The sequence below is a fragment of the Natrix helvetica genome (assembly GCF_964273705.1).
Source record: "Natrix helvetica genome assembly, chromosome: 5".
NCBI classification, from domain to species: Eukaryota; Metazoa; Chordata; class Lepidosauria; order Squamata; family Natricidae; genus Natrix; species Natrix helvetica.
In genome coordinates, this window is record NC_138551.1 from 133,633,920 (window position 1) to 133,656,652 (window position 22,733).

The following is a 22,733-nucleotide window of genomic DNA, read 5'->3' on the forward strand; positions in this document are numbered from 1 at the left end:
ATAACTTATCTTACAGGTAGGGAATCTTATAATCATGTTTCAATAGTACAGGTGGTCCCCGACTTGCGACACTTCATTTAGTGACCAATCAAAGTTACAATGGCACTGAGAAAAAGTGACTAATGACATGATCAAAATTCAGACACTTGGCAACTGATTCATATTTATGACGGTCACAGCGTCCTGGGCTAAGGTGATCCCCTTTTGCGACCTTCTGGCAAGCAAAGTCAATGTGGAAGCCAGATTCTCTTAACAACCATAGTATTCACTTACTGCAATGATTCACTTAACAACTGTGGCAAGAAAGGTCGTAAATGAGGCAGAACCCGCTTAACAAACGTCTCGGTTAGTTACATAAATTTTGGGCTCAATTGTGGTCGTAAGTCCACAATTATTTACCTGAACACACCGTTGATCCTAAGGATATTTAGCCTGAAATGTGTGCAATTAAATTTTGTATATCTCGTCCGATCTTTCTTTGGCTCTCCGTCTCCCCATTCCCACTCCTGATTCGCCCTCCCCAAATACCATGATTGCATCATTGCAGTGTCACCTAGCAACAGAAATTTTGGGCTCAATTGCGATCATTAGTAGAAGACTACCCGATATAGGTTTTCCCTTATTTTTTTTCTCCCTTATGGATTTTCTAATCAAAATGTGATTAGCCAAACAATAATCTAATAATCCCATTTCCGAGAGGAAAAGCATTCTAGGTCCCAGACCCAAAGTTATTGCCATCCTTTCAACATTGCCTTGGCAAGAGAGAAAAATAAGGCCAATCAAGACCCAAAGAAACCCTGGGCTACTTAGCAAGAGCAACAGGATCAGGACCCCCATGTGGTGGGCACTACAAAGTCCCCCGAGTCCAAGAGAGCTGACGGAGGGGGCAGGAGGCCAGCCGAGGGGAATCTCCCACCCCTTGCTAGAGGCTCAGCTCCCCTGCAGCCATCCAGCAACCGCTCAGTTAGGGCATCCTAAGGGTGGGAGGTCTGTGTGGGGAGGAGGGCAGCCCCCCTGCCACACCTCTAGCAAGGACAGAGGGGAGGGTCACAGGGCTCTGCACCATTGACCCAAACAACGCAAATAGGCAGGGATCAGTTGGGAAGAAGCGAGGAGGCAGGACGGCCGGAGCACCTGTTTTGCCAGACTTCCTAAGATGCCTGCTGGGATCCCTGCGGTGTCTCCCTTTTGTCTTCTCCCCTTGTCTTCATCTGCTCCATCCAGAACAGCCCCAAAGGAGGGAAAGGGGCCCTGCCAGAGCCACCTGTCAGAGGGGTAAGGCAGAGCATCCCAGGTGTTTCTATTTACCCTTCCAGTCTTCTTCCTTAAGGGAGAATCCCATAGCCTTCCCTTCCCTCTCCTTGTCCTTTCCTTGTCTCTGTGTTACCAAACCTTTCCTTCCCAGCAGGGTGGGACCTCAGAGGTCTTCTAGTCCAACCCCCTTGCTCAAACAGGAGACCCTGCACCATTTCAGACAGGGGGCTGTCCAATCTCTCCTTGAAAACCTCCAGTGATGGAGCAGCCATAACTTCTGGTGGCCAGCTGTTCCACTGGTTAATTGTCCTCACTGTCGGGACGTTTCCCTTTAATTCTAAAAGGATAGCGACAGAGAACAGATGTAACCTGAGGGCCACAGAGGATGGACTTTGTAATACTTGAAATGTGGCTATAGTAATACTGTTTTCTTTTATTTTAAATTTGCTTTTTCAATTGTATTGCTGATCATTTCACATAACCTTCAAGAAAAAGCCTCTCTTTCGGGAACCAGGACTGGCAGGGGAGCATTCAATACATTGTAGACAACAGTTTCGTTTTTAGCTGTTCTCGAGCCTCCATGAAAGAAGAAAATAGTCCAGCCCAACCTGGGAAGCGCTGAGGATGTATTTTTCCCAACCGCATTTTGATGTTTTCCCTTTTCAAATGTTTTTTTTTTACTTTATTCAGAATACAATTCTCTTTTCTACGGCAATGCTGTCATTCTTATGATGTAACTGAACAGATGATTACCATATTTTTCACACTATAAGGCGCTCCAGACTATAAGACACCCCTAGCTTTTGGGGAGGAAAACAAGGAAAAAGAATCTGTTTCTGCCTCCCAGCAAACAGCCTGGTCAGCTTCAGCACAGCGTGATTTAGCACGAGCAGCTGATTGGCAGTTGGATTAGCCTCCTTCCAGGCGGCAGTGATTCGCTGCCTGTAACAGGCAAAAAATGGGATGCACAGGGGCTGAAAATGGGGCGCGCGGAGGCCAAAAACATGACATATGGAGGCCAAAAATAGGGCAATGCGTGGAGGTGGCAATAGGATGTAGCAGTGATAGGCTGCAACGGCAGTGATGGGCGGCAATGATCCCCGCAGCCTGGAACAGTGGTATTTCGGGAGGCTGATCCAACCACCAATCAGCTGCTCGTGCTAAATCAGTCTGTGCGGAAGCAGACCAGGCTGTTTGCTGTTTGCTGCAAGGAGGCAAATTGCTGGGAGTCAGAGTCCAAAGGGTGGGGGCTGGCAGGTGGGCAGGGCTTCAGCAACATTCACTCCATAAGACGCACAGACATTTCCACCCATTTTTTTGGGGGGGTTGCGTCTTATAGACCGAAGAATATGGTATTTCTAAACCAATCAACTTTTGCTTTGAAGTTTTTTGTGGTACAAACTATAAAAGCAAGTGTAATCCATTTCTGGAGGTTCCCCCTTTTCATAGGGAGAACACACTTTATCAGAGTAATAAATTGCTCTTAAATGAACTTCCGACTCGATTGTTTATTGGAAAAGATAAACTTAAGGCAGAATCTAAGGCCAGATTTGGCCATTGATAAGTTCTGAGTGATTGAAGGGAAGGGAGGCCTGGGTGACTTCAAACAGCTCTTTATTTACTCTGAGGCAACTGAACTCCCTGGCTGACACAGCTCCTTTTATAGGAAACTGCTCAGCCAAACAGCCAATCAGGAGAGAGTATTTTCCCACTTCAACAGAGGACCAGACAGAGAACTTCAACTGACAACTATATACAATACATAACACCCCTTCCCACCAAGATGGAGCATTATGGTGATTAAAACAACAAAATATGTAGTCTTTTAGGTAGGCAGGGCAGTGATGTGTCCGTCCCGACCTACGAGGTTCCATCTCAAGGCCAGTAGCTCCAGAGCCTTGACTAGGCGGAGTGGCTGCTTCAGGTATACCTTGTGGCGACAGCAAGGGCTCGGTCCCTGGTGCTTCCAACACAAGAGGAACTGCCTGTCACTCACCAGAGTCCCTTGATGGTACTGTTGTTTGTGGTGGCGGAGTCCCTTCTGGCTAGCGACAGACGGAGGTTCTGAGGCAGCCATGCAGTTGGTCAATGTGGTGGCACCACAACCTGCCATCTTTGAGCGCCACCCTGTAGGAACACAGCCCAATAATGTCCACTACACGGGCAGGAATCTAGGAAGGGCCCCCGGCATAGTTGTGGGCATAGACAAGGTCCCCAAGTGAGAATGACCGGAGCTGGTTGGTCAAGTCTGCAGGAGTTGTCCGAGGAGTAGTCCACATGCAGCCGGTCCAAGTCGGTCTGCAGGCGGCAACCAATTAAGAGTTTGGCCGAACTCCTGTTGGTGGTGAAGCTTGGTGTGACATGCTGGACCAGGAAGTACTCAGCTATCCGTGTTTGCCAATCCCCCCGGCCCATCCTTGCCAGTGCTTCCTTTGTTGATCGGACCATCCATTCAGCCTGCCCGTTGCTAGCAGGATGGAATGGAGTAATCAGGGCATGATGAATGCCGAGACCCACCAGGAAGAGCTTGAACTGCCTTGATGTGAGCTGTGGCCCGTTGTCCGAAACGAGGACATCTAGAAGTCTGTGAGTCGCAAATAGCCTTTTAAGGGCCCTGATCATGGCGTTGAAGGTGGTCGATATCATGAGTCCCACCTCAAGCCACTTTGAGTAGGCATCCACAACCACCATAAAAGTCTGTCCATGAAAAAGCCCCACAAAGTCAATATGCACCCTCGACCAAGGTGTCTTGGGTGCTTCCCACTCGCGTGCTGGGGTGGAAGGGGGCTGGCCTTCAGTCTTGGCAAGGTTGACAAGATGCAACCCAATTGGTGATGCCCTTGTCTAAGTTGGGCCACCAGGCATAACTGCGGGCAATTTCCTTCATCCGCATGATGCCTGGCTGGCCTAGAGGAAGAGCTGCCAAAACTGGCCACCGCAGCCTCTGGGGTACCACCACACGACTCCCCCAGAGTAGGCAGCCCCTTTGAGCGGACAACTCATGTTGCTGGGTGTGGAAAGGAAGGGACTCTGTGCTGACTGGCCCCTTCGGCCACCCCCTCCACACCCAGTTGAGCACTTGGGCGATGACATGGTCCTTGGCGGAGTGTGCAGAAATCTCCGATGCCAAAATAGGACCAGACGGCAGGTCTTCCATTAATAAAACAGATGATGCTGCAACCGGATCCCCCACAACCATCATCACAACCTGAAAAATGTCCTCATAGTTACGGCCGTCGCAACGTTCTCACAGTCCCATGATCAACCTTTGGGCCTTTGGCAGCCAGCGTGTATTTGCCAGGGTTGTCGTCTTTCGGTCGTGTGGCCTCCATTGGCCACTTTCCCATCCGGCTCCCAACAAACGGAAGCCGGGTTCCCTTAAGGATCTCGGGGTTCCTTCCGCAACTGCAGTGGTTTCTTTACCATCTGGGGCACAAGAGGACGGAAAATTGGCTGTGACTCACTGAAGGACAGTCCTTTGCATGGAATGGTCTGGGGTCTCCTGCTTGAGCAGCGGGTTGGGCTAGATGACCTCCAGGGTCCCTTCCAGCTCTATTCCGATTGAATCTTAAGGGCAGGAGCCTCGTTGTCAAAAACTGCCCTGAGGACAACAGATCATCCTTGACTTACAATGATTTATTTAGTGACGGAAGTTACAACAACACTGAGAAAAATGACTCAGGACCAATTTTCACACCTACAACCGCTGCAACACCCCCTGGTCACGTGATCAAAACTTAGGCACTTGGGAACTGGCGTGTATTTATGACAGTTGCCCTAACTTAGGGCCATGGAATCATTATAAGATTTGCTTAACAACACTTGATTTACTTAACGACTGCACTCATTTGCTTAGCAACTGTGGCTAAAAGGTTATAAAATGAGACAGACCTTACTTAGCAACAGAAATTGTGGTCATAAGTGGAGGACTACCTTTATTGCCTCATAATTCATTCTAATTTATATTCAGAGACTTTCAGGATCCCATAATTAGAACTTCCCCTTTCTTCTCCCTTCTGCTCGCTTCCTGGGAGCCAGGAGCAAAGTCCTTCTGAAGGGCTTATTTCTGGGGCTTCTGGGGATCGAAGCAGCCTGAGATGACTGAGGGGAACCCACCAGATCAAGCCTCCAAGGGTTGCACTTCTGGGCTTACCACATTGGAGAGAAAAAGAGACCCTCTTTCTTTCCTCTGATGGAGTTTGAGACACAGCCGATCTCCTGCTTGCAACTATTCACCTGGTGCAGCTACAAGGAGCCCAATCTCCTCAGGATGCAGTCTGACTCTCCTGTGGGGTTTCTCCACCCACACCTTCTGGACTCCAGTCTCAACCTGGCCCATGCACTGGGGAAAAGAACCGGCTGTTTCTGCTGTCCTCATCACCCAAAAAACAGGATGGAGACAGGATGGTGGATCTCATGGAAAAGCCTCTTTCACAGGACAGGAGCAGCTATGGAAAAGGTGAGCTAACTAGATCTCATTGGATGAGAACCTCTGAGAAAGAGGACCTGGAGGCCCCCACCTCCTCTGGCTTGGTGGGATGGCCAATGGTTCTCATGGAGATTATCAAATAACATGGTAGTTGGAGCTTGGCTCCCATAGAATCTATCTTACCACTTTTCCTATTCATTCTCTCACACATACACTTTTAGTGCTGTCCATAGGAATCATTTTTTTTAAATGTTTTTAAAAGGTGTCAAATTCATTGGCAGTTGGTGAACAACAAATTCCTCTGAATGACTTTCACAGAGTTCTCTTTAGCAAGATTTATTGAGGTGAAAAGGAAGGCAGTTATAAGAATTAAAATCCTTCAACAATTTCCCATTTGGAAACATGTAGATATGTTCTTTGATTCCTGCATACTATCTAAGTGGAAATAATTCAGGTATTCATTCAAATAAATGGACATTATACCATTCTTAAATATCACAATGTTTTTTCTCATGTTTTTACATTTGTTCTGGCTGTGAGATGCTCCTTTGTGTTCAGGTCTGGCCTCAGAAGGATAACGTAGCACTTGGGGATGAAGATGCAGCCCAGCAGACCAGCACTGGAGGCCAGGATGGAGAAGACCTGAACAGCCACCATGTATTTCCCTTTGGTGCTCAGGTAGGTGGGCACAAAAGTCACCCAGACGCTGCAGAAGACCAGCATGCTGAAGGTGATCAGCTTGGCTTCATTGAAGGCACCAGGCAGATTCCTGGCCAGGAAAGCCACCGTGAAGCAGATGGCAGCCAGGAAGCCCATGTAGCTGAGGGTGACGTAGAACATGACAACAGCCCCTTCATTGCATTGCAGGATGATCTCTCCAGGCTGGGAGTGGAGGTCAGAGTCAGGGAAAGGGGCAGAAACTCCCAGCCAGATGGAGGAGATGATAATTTGGACAGCAGAAGAAGAAAGGATGATGGAGTTGGCCAAGCTCTTCCCCAACCATCTCTTCACTTGGTTTCCTGGTTTTGTGGCGAGGAAAGCCAGCACCACCGTGATGGTTTTGGCCAAGAGAGAAGAAATGGCAGCTGAGAAGATGATGCTGAAAACCGTTTGTCGGAGAAGGCAGGTGGCTTTCCTTGGTTGACCAATGAAGAGAGAAGGAGACAAGAAGCAAAGCAGGAGGGAGACCAGGAGGATGTAGGAGAGGTCCCGGTTGTTGGCTTTGACAAGGGGAGTTTCTCGGTATTTAACGAAGATGATTAAAACAAGGCCTGTTGTTAGGAACAAGAGCAGGGCAAAAGAGACCAGGATGATGCCCAGATGTTCTTCATAAGACAGGAAGGTTATAACTTTGGGGATACATTGGATTCTGTCCTCATTTGGATATTTGTCATCCGGACACTTGGTGCATTTTCCTGCATCTGAGAGGAAAAAAAACATATTCCCTTACTATTCCCTCCTTTTACCTTTCAGGAAATACCTTATTTGAACAACAAGTGATACAAGGAGATATTGTCTAGGACACATTTATTAGTACCTCTAGTGAGAGACGGTAAGTAGTATAAGACTTTTTTTAAAAATCAATTTTTGTTTAATCGTCTATGAAAGTGAGAGAAGAATTGGGACCCAAATAATTTCCTGTGTGATGTTCAGAACCAAACTTTATTATTTCATGTATGTAATGAATCAGTTCCACTTCCTTTCCTCCAGTCTCACCCACCTTCCTGAGTGGAGAAAGTCCCCTCCGGACAAGGAACACAGTCAAAGCAGCAAACTGGGTCTCCTTCTCGAGTCCTCTTGACAAATCCAGGATGACAACTTTCCACACATTTGGACTGAGGCAGGGACTGAGCAGAAAAACAAGGAATGCCAAAGAAAAGATGTTAGGACTCTCCGTCCATGGAAAATGGAGGGAGAAATGGATGGAGACAAGTAGCCTCTGGTCTTCACTGAGGTAAAAATGAAACCTCTGACTACTTCTAAACAGATGCAGGAGGGATAACAACTGGCAGATTCTTCATTTAGTTCCTTCCTTTTCCTTTTGGAATTTAACATTGCAATAAGGTACTTTTCTACTTAATAGCCTAGAGGGATGGAATTGAAAAAAAGATTTAAGTATGATGATATATTCATATTCTCATAAAACTGAGAAGAAAGTTTACTATAAAAATCTTTATTAAAAGATAGAATAAAACTGGGATGAAGAAAGAAACTTCTGACCAGTAAGATCTTGAAAGGTTTCCATAAAACATGGCAAAGCCACTTAGGTCCCATCTGTTGAAGAACTTCCATTAGATGATACCAACTGGCATGGAAGGCCTACCACCCTGGAGACTCTAGGCTTTGCCCACTTGAAATGGGACCTCAGGCTTTGGAAAACAGAGAAAAGACACCAAAATTTATCTCACCTTATTGAGCAACTTTAGCTGTGAAAGAGCATTTTGTCTGATAGAAAGACTCTGTTTTTGAAAATACGCCAAAATCTCTCCCTTGACATCCTCTTTAGGGAGAACCAAGAAGCCCGAAATGCCCAGATCTGCTGTTATCTGTCCATTTTGGTCCAAGTACAGTTTCATCTCACAAATATTCCAAAATTCATTCTTCTCCAGAAAGGGATGAAACTAGAATGGGAATTTTAAAACAGAAAACTTTGTTTCTTATCCCACATTGAATCTTTCTTCTACAATTGTCTCATCTCCAAACATGGTTAAATAGGATACAAATACTGCCATAATCTTCATAAGTGAATGAAAAAGTTTGAAAAAAAATTATCAAACTATAGAGAAAATATAATAGACACAGTTGGTCAATTGTAGGGAACATTTTAGAGCAGATAACAAATAAAATGAACAGAGAAAAAAAAAGATTATTCATAAACTCTTTGAAAACAACAGATTGATTCCCAGAAATCATGGGTTGATCAAGAAGAAATCTGTCAGGCTAATCTTCTCCCTTGTAATCCTGATGGAAAACACCTCCAGATCAGAGGTGGGTTCCTACCTGTTTGGACCAGTTTGGCTGAAACGGTAGTAACCTGGTGGCCTGGGTCACTGGAACCAACAGCAACCCAGGCTGGCCACGCCCCTGAACCGGTTCTCTCAGCCATATTGTTTTTGGCTTCTGTGCATGCGCAGAGCAACCAGCAGTAGCAGTAGCCAGAACCCACCCTGGTTCGATCCCACTTAGGAACCTCATTTTACTCTTGAGCCCCATTGGCCTTTCTCCCTGCCTCTCCCGGCCAATGTTGCTCATGGGTAAACTGCAGCTAGGATCTCCCGCGTGTTGCACACTCAAAACAACATGGAGGCATGGGCGAAAGCTGGGAGGGGGGGTGCAACACATGGGATGGGACCTTCTCAGCCCTGCTGTTGCAGTAGCTGCCTGGGCGAGCCACTCCCCACCTCCCCAGACCAGGACCTCAGCTCGTGTCAGACTGAGGCCGCAGCCGCCACCCGCTCTCTTTGTCCACCCAGCCGGGGGGAGCCACAGCAGCGCCGGTTATGGCTGAGAGCTTTCTTTGCCAGCTGGCAGCCGAAAAGTTCTCCCTCTTAAAAGCCTCCAGTGATGGAGCTTTCGGATCCAAGCGCACTTTAACCAACCAACCAACCAACCAACCAACCAACCAACCAGGGCTTAGTTTGGAAACAGAAGAAGAAAGAACTGGTGAGTGTCTGTGCCCAGGCGTGGGGGATGTTGGGAGGGAGGCTGGGGGGGGGGGTGAGCCGGAGGGTAGGAGGTCTCTGAGCAAGTGCTGGACAAGAAGGCAGTGGATGACCTCACTTTCCAGTTGCAGGTGAGTGGCTGCATCCAGCGGGGGGAATCAGAGGGGGCAGCTGAGCGAGCGCTGGGCAAGCAGGCAGGAGGGAGACCTCGGAGGCTCATTGTCAACCCAGCTTTGCACCCAGTTGGCTCCGGTTGCATAACCATCGGTTGGCTTAATGGTCGGAGATGGGGTGTTGGGGGAAGCCGCTTGGCAGGAGTGGTTTGGCTCAGTTATTCACCGGGCGGCAAAGCAGACCAACTCAAAAAGGATGAAGGGGATCTTTGGTGGAGGCGGTCGAGGGAGCAACCCTTGGCTTGTTGAGTCTAACTGTGGTTGATGGGCCTTGCCTTGGAGTGGGGGTGGGATGGGCCCAAATTGCAACCCACTGCAAGCGTCTCTCAGCCGTTGTGTGCAGGGAAAAACCTTGCAGAGTAAAGAAAACCTTCTTGTGAGTGTGAATTAATTAATAACTTCTCAAACTCTTGGGAAGTTTTTCTTTACTGTGCAAGGTTTTTCCCTGCAGATAATGGCTGAGAGATGCTCACAATGAGGTGCAATTTGGGGGTGGTGGGTGGGGCAGGGGATGGGCTGGGCCAGGCCATGAGATGCACATCTTACTGGAGACTGGCAGCTCCGGATCTTGTGGCTTTTTGAGGGTTTTCTTTTAAAAAATGCCTCTGCAGAGGAGCTGAAAACCTCCGAGGTTGCTTTGGGAGAGGGAAGACAGACAGCATCCCCCCACCTCCCTCCCTGGGTGCCTGCAGCCTTGGAGTAACTCTGGGCCCTTCCACACTAAAGAAAATCTTCTGGCAAGTGAGAAGTTGTTCATTGCCTTTGCTGTGCAAGGGCCGGGAGTTGCTGCAGGCTCCGAGGCTGCAGGCGCCCAGGGAGGGGGGAATGCTGCCCCTCCGCCTACCCCCTCCAGAAGCAACCTGGTGTTTTTTGGGAGGGGGATCCCCAGAGCACCCTTCTAAAGGACTTTGGTGAACGGCCTGCCACTAAAAGCAAACAATGAGGCAAGGCACAGAGATGGTTGGAAGAGGGAAGGAGGGAGGGAGAGAGAGAGTGTGTGTGTGTGTGTATGTAATGGCCGGTTTCATCCAAATGAGTTTTTGTTTCAGGTGGATTTCCTAGCTTTGGAAGGAGGAAAGGAAGGGATACAAAGAGAAAGAAAAAAAGAGGGTGAAAGGGAGAGAAAGAAAAAGAAGGGAGAAACAAGAAAGAAAAGAAAAAAGAAAGAAAAGGTAAAGAAAGAAAGAAAGAAAGAAAGAAAGACAGACAGACAGACAGACAGAAGGACAGAAGGAAAGAAAGAAAGAAAGAAAGAAAGAAAGAAAGAAAGAAAGAAAGAAAGAAAGAAAGAGAGGGAGGGAAAAGAAAGTGAATAAGATATAGATGGGTGGATGGATGTATATATACATACATGGAGGGAGGGAGGGAGAGAAAAAAAGAAGAGAGGAAGGAAGGCTTCTGAAGATTCTTTGAAACAGCACAGCAATCTATGATTGGAAGGGATCGCGGAGGTCATCTAGTCCAACCCCCTGCTCCAGCAGGAGACCTTATATCCTCTGGATTATTTTGGTGCCTCTAAGAGAGAGGAAAATTGCCAGAAAAGGGAAGGCACAGATAGTCTTTGACTTATGACAATTGAGCCCAACATTTTGGTTGCTAAGCAAGAGCGTTGTTAAGTGAGCTTTGCCACATGTTACTCAATCCATGACATCTCCTGGTTCTAACAGTCATGTGCAGGCTAGGGAAGAACATCTGAAGGCTTGTGTAATGTTCTAATGTGCAGAAGAGATAGTTAAATGTGTGGCAGAAAGTGGACTCTGGGTGTATTTTTCCAAACGCAATAAGTGAGGTTGAATGTGTAGAGTTTTAGAAGAGCTCTCTCTCTCTCTCTCTCTCTGTGTGTGTACATACAGTGTATAAAGTAGATAATGTATCTTTTTTTGTGCCTATACACACTGTCGCTGCAAGGTTTGCGACACACTCAAGTCCGGATTCGCCTGTTTGGGTCTTCAGGGTTCTCCCATGGGAGGGAGAACGAGCCCCGGTCCTCACCGGGAATTTGGAGGGTCCACGCGTGGACGAAAGCCGCAATTCAAGACATCACACAAAGAGTTTTCTTGAGGGAGGCAAGCGCAGAAAGCTTGGAGAATGTGAAAGCTACATTTCTCTTGACGTGTTCTGCACAAACCCATTTATTGCATAGTTTTACAAAGGCTGGGAGATAAGCACGTACAAGAAAAGTACACTCAGTAATTTCCCACAAATAACAAGAAAACAGTTATCAAATATTATAACAAGCAAACAGCTATAGTTAAATGTTGCAGTTAGCCAACATCCTATGCAAGCACTTTTTAAGGTCATTTTTTCACGGCCTACTTGCGTTTCAGCTTCAGCAAAGCCTGAACCAATCTACTATTACTGTTATACACTCACATCTCCTCTGTTTTTGTTTTTTAAGAAAGGTCAGTATCCCTCTAAGGCTAGGCATTCCTCTAACGACCCACCCTCCGGTAGGCAGCGAGAAGGACCACTCACCTTATCCGAGAACTGAAGATCACTTTCTGTGTCAGAGTCTAAATCTGAAAATGTCAACAATGGTTGTTTGCAAGTATCATATGAGGAGGGTAGCAAGTTTTGCAATAAGTTTAAATCTTTTCGAGTAGCACTAACTTTTCTATCTATATCACCAAGACGAGTGCGTAAAAGTGAAGCAATTTTCCCATTATACAAGGGCCAATGGCACAAGCAAGCAAGATTAAAATCAAGGGACCCATGAGTGCTGAAAGCAAAGTTGTAAGCCATGGGGTGGGGACGTTTCTACAGTCATAGTAAGGCGGATTATAAAAGTATTACCTGGGTGACTGTGTCTAGAGTTATCATTTGACCTTCCCCCCCATTTTTTCCCCGCAAACCATTCAGTGATTGGAAGATTTCTGCCATACGATGTGAAGGTGACAGTCATGGGGTTAAGGCGGACACCACAACAGGCCCAATTATCACATGAGTTCCAAGGCAAACTACTATCAGGGCCTAATACTGCTTTGATATAGTCCGAGGTATAGGGAGCAGTCCACCAAATCTTTCCAGTCGACACACATTGCCATGACTTACAATAATAGTCTAAGTAGGTTCCACATTTATCCTGGTGGGAAAGGTCCGTGGGATGTCCAGGGCAAATATACAGGCCTGGACCAGTCTTCCAAACACCTCGAGGGGAAGGATCACATTTAGTCTTGTATTTAAAGCCATGAGCGCCGACCAGCATTTCAGCAAAGTCAAAGGAAAGCACAGGGAACCAAGGCCACAGAGTTCGATTAGAAATGGAATGAAGGATGTTTCCTTGAAAGTCCAAAATAGTCCAGGTGTAGTTTACAGGACGATGCCGATTGATAGGGCGTTCCTGCAGGGCACGCCGGTGGCGGACATGGGAGATCTCAGAGGGGTGCAAGAGAGAAACATCCATTCCAAAATCTCGTCTTAGTTTTGGAAAATCTAAAGCACACCTATAGGTACCATAGTCCTGAAAAGAAATATTAAGGAGAAAAAGAGAAGTAGAACAAGGAGAAGACACAATATGGGTAATATCAGAAGAGTGGATAGTTCTTCCTTCTTTAAACCAGTACCAGTTAGCCGGATGTATCACTGGATATCGCTGTTTGCAGGTCAGTTCAGCTTTGCCTCCTAGTGGTGCAGCAACTCTGCAGTGAGGCACACGAATGTATGCGCTGAGCCGTTCAAGGAAGGTGGGAGGAGGAAAGGAAGAGTCAGAAAATTTTGAAAATGATGGGTCAGAAGAAAGATCAAAAGGATCAGAAAGAAGAGGAAGAAAGAAACAGCTGAGTGAGAGAAAAAGCCGAATCGTCTTCATCCTCGTTGACTGGAGATTCCTCCTTTTTTGATTTTTGGGGGGTCAGGTGACACGGACGGACACACCGAGCCGGAACCCAGAGGACTCGATCCTGCAATTGTACTGCAGCGTATCCTTTTCCCCAGGTGATGAGTGGAACAGGACCCTTCCAGGCAGGATCAGGTAGATGCCTATAATAGACAAGTGGACGAGAAGAGGGGAGGGGAGGGGAAGAAAAGTGTCGAGAGGCCGCAGTAGAAGCAGGAGATCCAGTCAAGTTTAGAAAATTCAAAGAATATAAACAAACATTCAACACATTCTGTAACGCCGGGAGAGATGGGGGGCTAAGGCCCTTTTTCCCCAAATGTCTGTCCAGAGCTTGCTTCAAGGTACCGTGAGTTCTTTCAACAATTCCTTGAGCTCTGCTATTAAATGGTATGCCAAATTTATGAACGATTGACCAACGGTGGCAAAATTGTGCAAAGGCAGAACTGGTGTAGGCCGGGCCGTTGTCAGTTTTCAGTGTTTTTGGAGCTCCCAACGTCACAAAGGTCCGAATACTATGGTTGATAACATTTTTTGAGGCTTCCCCCCTTTGCAAGGTAGCCATAATAAAACCCGAATAGGTATCCACCGAAACATGGATATATTTCCAAGGGGCAAAGGATGAATATTGAGTCACATCCATTTGCCATGTCTCACAGGCCGAGGTACCCCTAGGGTTTACGCCCTGTGGGATAGCAGCAGCCTGGAGACTACAGGTCGGGCATTGTTGAATAATTGCAGTGGCTTCTTGATGTGTAACGCCAAACTGCTTGACAAGTGCTTTTTTGTTCTGATGAAAATAGTCATGGCTTTCCCCAGCCGTCAGAGTTAACAGACAGACTGGTGAAGCATGCTTACAGGCTTCATCTGCCATATGGTTCCCTTCAGAGAGGAAACCAGGTAAATTTTGATGACTTCTGATATGTGCCACAAACAGATGATGGGCGCGGAGGTGTAACAAATCCTGGAGCTGTAAAAAAAGCTTCATTAATGGGGCAGGGGTGGAAGGAGAAATATATGCATCATAGATGCAAGACACCAAATGAAAAACATATAAACTGTCAGTAATGATGTTAAGAGGTTGGTGCGGGAATACTGACAGAGCCAGATTAAAAGCGGACAGCTCCGCCTGCTGGGCAGAGGGCTGTAAGGAAGTTTGGCGAGTCTGCCATTGGTTAGCAGAATCTTGCCATGCACAAGCGCCCACTGATTTTGAGCCATCAGTGAACACAGTAAGAGCCTCCTTGATAGGAGAAGAAGCGACAGGGGTAGTAAAGAGAATAGGAACAGTCTTAAGGACTTGAATTCTGGGATCTGGAGGGAGATGGCAGGAGACATTGCCATTCCAGTCCTCCAGAGCACTTTGCAAAGCATCTGAAGATTGAAACAAAGATTCCCACTGGCTTAATTTAAAAGGTACATAAAGAGAACAAAAATCTATTCCCATGAGTGCTTTACAACGGCGTCTCCCTTTCTCGATGAGGAGAGCCATTTGCAGGGCTTTAGTAGTAATAGAAGCCCTGGGGGTGTGAGCCAAATATAGCCACTCTAAAATGTAAAGTTTAGGTTTTGAGATTAAACATGTAAAAAGCAAATTTTCCATATATGTCCCCAAGTAATTAAAGGAATCGGTGTTTTGTCTGGTAAAAATATACCAGAGGGAGAGGCAAACTTGTTTTTTGTTGAAAATGCCTCTGATAAGTGGTCAGATTAGAAAGTGAAAAAATTCAATTGATTGAAAGTAAATAAACAAGGATTGGGTTTGTTTTTGCATGGCTGGGAGGCCGAGGCATTTTTCCTCTTTTGATTTATTCAGGGCATGTTAGTGAGTCTAATTAGCTCGCTTCGCAATTCCCTGGCCATGGGAACCACAGGGCAAGCCAATTGTGTGTGTGTTGGACCACTTGTCACAAAGGTCTGCAAAGGCAGTACAGATGTAAACAGGGCCATTGTCTGTTTTCAGTTCAATTGGGCGTCCCAACATTGCAAAGGTACAAATACAGTGGTTGATCACACCCCTTTGCGGGGTGCCATAATAAATCCTGAATAAATATCCATGGAAATATTTCCATGGGGCAAAGAAAAGGTATTGAATCATCCATATGCCAGAGTTCACAAGTCCTCACATACACAAGTCCTCACATATTCATCTTCTTCAAAAACATATCTCTGAAAAAACATATATCTACTTACTAAAATCCTTACAAAAACATATCTCTGACTGTCTGAAAAAACATTTCTCTAACTTTCTTTCACTTACTGAAATCCTTTAAAATGCACATTGATTCGGTTCCAAAATGACCTCATCAACTGCCAAGCTTCAACTGTCCTTATCAACTTGCCTATTTCCTCTCTTTTGTTTCTGCAACATCTCCAGTCCATTCAACAAAGCACATCTTTTTCAGATGCCTTTTACAACATTCTCTTCCCATCTATATACAAAGTAACCTTTTTCTGGCTCCAATATCTGATCTAAATGTCCGTGTGAAACTGATCTGGATTCTAGCAAAAATGTTACTCATTCTTTCTGACTGCATTTTGTATATTTTAGGTCATCTCTGTTAAAATTCTAAAAGGGACAGCAACCAGTGCTACTAACAAACAATTAAACAAACAGAGTGACATCTGTTAAGCATACAAAGTGCGCGCAAACATAAAAACATAAAAGAGAAAAAACACAGCTTCAAAAATCAAACAAACAATTAAGATAGTTTGAGTATACTCTGAAATATGCAGGCATCAGATATCACCCTCAGCCCTGCCTTTCTGAGACTCGCAGGGAGAGGAGAAAAAAAAATGGTGAAAAGAACACAGCCCCCCCCTTCCTCCTGCCTTCTCACCAGAGGCAAAGAGGGGGGGGGGGTGACAGGAAAGGGAAAAATGTTTTGTTAAAACGACAGGCTCTTTTTTCCTAGGAATACAGGGAAAAAATATTTATCATTCATTCAAAAACACCTTTTTTAGCACCACACACGCTCTGTTGTTTCAGCCAAGAAACCTTACATTTCAAGCATCCAATACTGACTACATACACACCCATTCACATCTATAGTTACATTTCTTTTGCCACATTAATTTTACACACTATCATTATAGATGCAAAGAACGGTAAGTCAAAGGAAATTAAATGCACAGCGGGGGAGGATTGCAAAAGTCAGGAAAAGGGGAGCGAGAGTTGTATCTTTTTTCCAAGGCAATGTACAATCCATAGACACATAAATCATTTTATACTAGGGTTTTGATCCCTGATGAAAGAGAGGGCGAGATGTTACAGACACTCCCTTGTAAAATAACACTTTCCTTGAGGTTTGCTGCCTGCAAAGAGCAGCTGCTAACAAATTAGTTTTATGAGAAGATGTTCTTATGTCCTGACACACTTTAATCATATCTACCAAATGTATGTTAAAAGGTAAATCAAATTCTTTTTTGATATCACGGGCAGGACTTTTCCATTATTTTTAAAATCAGCCAATTGTTTCAGTTTATTGGTGAGTTTGCCATGATTAAGACAGAAGGCAGGACAAAATGCACATGTTCATAGATTGTTTTAAAACACGCAGTTCAATGTAGGTATGGACAGGGGGGCCGGGGATGCCCGGCACAAAGATAAAAGGATAGGCGACAGGGAGATCGGAGGAGTCAAGGGAAAAGGAATGAGAACGGAGAAGGGAGGAACGTGACCACCCTGGGAGGGAGAGGGGAGGCAAGAGGCAGAAGAAGGAGAAGGAGGAGGAGGGGGGTTGAGGCTTCTGATTCAAGAGAAAGTGTGGATTTGGCAGAAGCAACAAAAGCAGAAAAGGAGCCAGCCCGCGGATCCACATCGGGCAATTCAACAGGAAATTCAGAGGGAGGAGAAGCAAAGGGCTCCGCAGGGGGAGCGGAGGAAGCGACTGAAAGTTTAGGAGCCTCATAGGGAGGTGGAGACACCTTCGGAGTTACGTTCGAAGGGGAAGAGTTAGGAACGGAAGAAGAAAAGGAATTTTCAGAAGGAGGATTAGGATAGAGAGTTTCTAAAGCAAACATAACAGCCCTCCAGGTGACCAAGATGTCGGGTGGCGCTCGGGGAGCCTCATGAAGGAATTTCCCGAGACGTATCCAAGTAATTTTTTTAAGGTTACCTGCTTCTGGATAGGCGGGACATTTTTCACAGACATAGGACAGAAAGGAAGCAATAGATTTGCGAGAAAGCGGGTAGACAGTAATGCCATTAATCTTTTGGATACAATTTGCACTTTTCACAAGAGCTAAAAGCTCCTCTCGATGATGAGCAGAAGCTTTAGAGCACGGGGTGCCCATGACTTACGTGTGCACAGTGGCGCGTCCGGCCGGGTAAGGTCACAGGAGTGAAAGAGAGCACACCGCTAGACAACGATCGTGCCCATGAAGACGCCAAGACAGGACCGGACGAGCCCCCAGATGTCGCTGCAAGGTTTGCGACACACTCAAGTCCGGATTCGCCTGTTTGGGTCTTCAGGGTTCTCCCATGGGAGGGAGAACGAGCCCCGGTCCTCACCGGGAATTTGGAGGGTCCACGCGTGGACGAAAGCCGCAATTCAAGACATCACACAAAGAGTTTTCTTGAGGGAGGCAAGCGCAGAAAGCTTGGAGAATGTGAAAGCTACATTTCTCTTGACGTGTTCTGCACAAACCCATTTATTGCATAGTTTTACAAAGGCTGGGAGATAAGCACGTACAAGAAAAGTACACTCAGTAATTTCCCACAAATAACAAGAAAACAGTTATCAAATATTATAACAAGCAAACAGCTATAGTTAAATGTTGCAGTTAGCCAACATCCTATGCAAGCACTTTTTAAGGTCATTTTTTCACGGCCTACTTGCGTTTCAGCTTCAGCAAAGCCTGAACCAATCTACTATTACTGTTATACACTCACAACACACACTAAACTATGTAATATGTATATACACATATGGCATTTGCACCTAGGATTCAATTGTGTATTTTGGATGTTCAGTAGTAGTAAATAAATAGACAGGGAAATTGTATCTTGTTGACGCAAAGAGAGGCCAGGCAAGGTACCCCTTGACGTGAGTGATGTCAAGTTGGCCATGCCCACCCAATCACATGACCACCAAGCGACACCCACCCAATCACATGATCACCAAGCCATGACCACCCAGTCACATGATCACCAAGCCACACCCACCCAATCACATGACCACCAAGCCACACCCACCCAGTCACAAGACCACCAAGCCATGCCCACAGAACCAGTAGTAAAAAGATTTGAATCCCACCACTGGATACAACCCTCTTCCAATAACTGACTCCTGTTACACACGAGTGTAAGATCCGCTCACTCTTATTCCAGAGTGTCAGGCATCAAAAAAGTGAATTCAGTTACAAGAGAGGAGATTTTAACTGAATGAGACGAAAAAATATGATAAAAGGATGAGCTGTTTTAGAGCTGAGCCAGTAAAGCAGAGAAGTTCAGTCTCCTCTTCATGGATCGTCTGAGAGCAAAGACTGAGCAGCCATCAGTCAGAGAAGCTTGAACTGGGATTCCTGCAGAGAGGAGGGGTTGGGCTAGATGGTCTCAGGGTCTCCTCCTAATTTATAAAGGTTATCATGCCACAACATGTACCATATTTTTCAGAGTATAAGAAGCACCGGAGTATAAGACGCACCAAGGTTTTGAAGAGGCATTTTTTTAAAAAAGTAGGTAGGTAGGTAGAGGGAGAGAAAGAGAGAGAAATACAGTAGGTAGGTAGGGAGAGAGAGAGAGTAGTTAGGTAGGGAGGTAGATAAAGGGATAAAGAGAGAGAGAAATGGAGAGAGAGAGAGAGAGAGAGAGAGAGAGAGAGAGAGAGAGAGAGAGAAGAACATTAGGTAGGTAGGTAGGTAGGTAGGTAGGTAGGTAGGTAGGTAGGTAGGTAGGTAGGTAGAGGGAGAGAAAGAGAGAGAAATACAGTAGGTAGGTAAGGAGAGAGAGAGTAGTTAGGGAGGTAGGGAGGTAGATAAAGGGATAAAGAGAGAGAGAAATGGAGAGAGATAGAGATAGAGAAATACAGTAGGTAGGTAGAGGGATAGAGAGAGAGAAATAAAAAGAGATTGAGAGAGAAATACAGTAGGTAGGTAGAGGGATAGAGAGAGAGAAATAAAGAGATAGAGAAATACAGGAGGTAGGTAGGGAGAGAGAGAGTAGGTATGTAGGTAGATGTTTCCAGGTGTATTTATCCATGTGTTGGAGAAGGAAATCGCTGACAATCTGCAGCACCTAAGACTTTGTTTCTGCTGGCACAGCACTTGATCAATGTAATTCTCATCAACCAGTTAAAGAGCTTTCCAAGAGGGAAAAAAAAGTTTTTACACTCTGCAAACTTCCCCAAAACAGCCTGCTTTGGTGAAAATGCCCCCCCCCCTTTAATAAAGTCATGAATAGCCTTGGGGGGTGGGGCTTGCAGAGTGCTCCTGGTGGAGGGAGGGCATAAAAGAGCAAAAAATGGCCAGTTTTTCTCCAAAACAAGCCCGTTTTTTGTCAAAAAAATTGCATGCATAGCCTTATGGAGGCTTATAGAGTGCTGCTGGTGGTTGGAGGGGGGGAAAACAGTCCATTTTTTGCTCATTACTGCCCTCCCCAGCCCCCAGGAGCTCTCTGAAAGCCTCCATAAGGGTATGCATGGTCATTTTGGTGAAGGGGGCGGGACTTCGGGAGGCAAAAAATGCTGTATTCGATGTATAAGACGCACCCAGATTTTCAGCCTCTTTTTTGAGGGAAAAAGGTGCATCTTATATTCCAAAAATACGGTAACTGTTGTGCTGTTGTTGCTCTAGCCCCACCTAGTGGCCGGGGGCAGATAAGCGTAACTATAAGGTCTGAAGCTAGACTCCATTTTCTGTCAGCCTTTGGAGAAGACGGAAGCAGCCGTTGTGACTGAGACCCCTGGTCATCCGGAGATGGCCTCCGTCCCTCACACGGAGCATCGCTGGAGAGGTTCCAGCTGCTTCTTTGCTGGCTGTTAGTTAATGCTGCCTATCTCGTCTTTCTATTTGATTTCCACTCTTTGCATCTCCTCAGTTTCACCTGCCGTCTTCTCCCAATAAAGCATCCAGATCCACGCCAGGCTCCCTTTCATTGGAGGAGAATAGGGGGGCTTAGCTGCCTGTCCAGCTGCACACAGACCCACCTGCAATGGGGACGGAAGAAAGGTGGAACTCCACCAGGCTAATCACAAACCCACAAATACGGGAAATTTATTTTAAAAAGAATACACCATTTTCCAATTAGCAGTGCTAAATATAAAAATGCCATGGTATCTACTCTTTGGAACCATTAATTCCCTGAGTAATTAAATTGGCCAGATCTCTTGAGATGTTTTCCCTCCTTCTCCTCTGGATTCCTCCTCCAAAGGATCTAAGATTAATGGATCCATATCGGGACCCCCATACCTGCCATGGCTGCAGCCTTGGAGACCCCAACATCTTTTCATCCTCCTTCCTTCCCCTCCTCGATCTGGAGGAATAGGCAGCATTCAGGGCCTGGGCCAGAGTCCTTATGAGACTGTAATGTTGGTAGAAATTTTGGGTCCATTCTCTGTCCCTTTTCCATTGGGTCTCCAGTGGGGCTTTCTGGGTGCATCTTCTGTGGCCTTTGACAGAAAAGACATTCTTTGAAAGAGAACAATGAAAATAATGATCTTGAAACTTTTCTTCCACAAAGAAATAGGGTTTAAAGGCAGAATCCATTGGCCTTTCTTTTCCCAGATAACCAAAGCTCCAAAGACTATGGATGTATTTGAGAAGTCTGCGCTTGTTTATTTGATATGCTGCAAAACTTGTGAGGATCCAGACTTTCCCTTCAATGGGTCCTGGGAGACGCATAAGTGTTAAATGGAAAGGAAGAATTCTGTCCCAAATGGAATCAAGTTCCATGAAGTGAACAAAGACGTTGACTTGTCTCCACTTAGAGAGGGAATCCCTGAGGTATGCAGTATATCCAGTCTTTGAGAACAGTTGTGATATAACCACACAAATTCCATTCCTGACAAGCACAGGAGGGAAAATCCTCATGAAATTCTCCCCCTTTTCTGTGTCTGAAGCAAAGAGGCCAATCAGGGTCCATCTGAAGTGGAGGAGCAGTGGGACAATTGCTGGGTACTGGATCCCTTCTTTGGGGAGCATCTGGTGAAAAAAGGGGAATTTGCTTTTATCACTCAGAGCCTCTGAAGCAATTCTATTACTCATCTGAAAAAGGAATTGAAAGGATTAGAGCCGTGATGGGGAACCTGTGGCATGCAGAGCGTCCCCTCCTGCAACAGCCCAGCTCCACTAGCATCCACATGCAGGCGCACCTCCTGCCGGCCAGCTGGTTTTCGGGCCTTTGGGGAGGGCCAGCGTGGGGGACGCGTGAGTATGCGGGGGGGGGAATGGGAGGCGCTCTCATTGCGCAGGAAACTCCGGTGGGCTGGAAGTGAGTATGGATGGCCTCCCCCCACCCAGGGCTTCCTGGCTCAGTTGGAGGCTTCCTTCAGCCTTCAAACAGTTGCAGGGTTTTTTTTGGGGGGGGGGGGGAGTTTGCTTCCAGGTTGGTGCAGGAGGCCTTCCAGGGCCAAAATGGGGCGTGGAAAGCGCAAGGTTCCCCCCCCCCCCCCCCCGTTATTCCTGAATTGTGAGCTCTTAGGAAAGTATCCCCTCCTTGTGGGTTGCTAATAGTGGTGGGTTTCAAAATTGCCAAGGGCCAGGGCGAGGGATGCATGTGTGTGCAGTGTATGTGTGTGTGTGTGTGTGTGTGTGTGTGTGTGTGTGTGTGCGTGCGCGCGCTCACATTGTACAGGAAAGTCCGCTGGGCTGGAAGTGAATGGTCTGGGCCTCCAGTGCTTTCTCGCTCAGTTGGAGGCTTCCTTCAGCCTTCAAACAGTTGCAGGGGTTTTATTTCTTATTTTTTTGCTTCCAGGTTGGTGCAGGAGGCTTTCCAGGGCCAAAATGGGGTGCAAAAAGCCTCCCGCACCAACCTGGAAGCAAAAAACCCCAAACAAGCCCTGCAACTGTTTGGAGGCTGAAGGAAGCCTCCAACTGACCCAGGAAGCACTGGAGAGCCAGGCCATTCACACTCACTTCCAGCCCACCAGAGTTTTCTGCCCCAGGGCAGAAATGAAAACCTGTCCTGTGGAGCCCACTGCCACTTGGGCGGAGGACGACGACGACACCAAGAAGAAGAAGAGGAGGAGGAGAATGGCGAGGCTTTGCAGGAGCCGGCAGGGAGCAGGTCAGGTGGGGCTGGCTGGCTGGCTGGCTGGGGAGAGGGCAATCATGGTGCTTAGGTAGCAGCAACCTGCATGCCCCAACTGTGCTGGGGAGGAAATAAGAGGCCCTGCTTGAATGGGGATGAAAGTACACACACACCCTGCCTCCCTGCTCAGGTG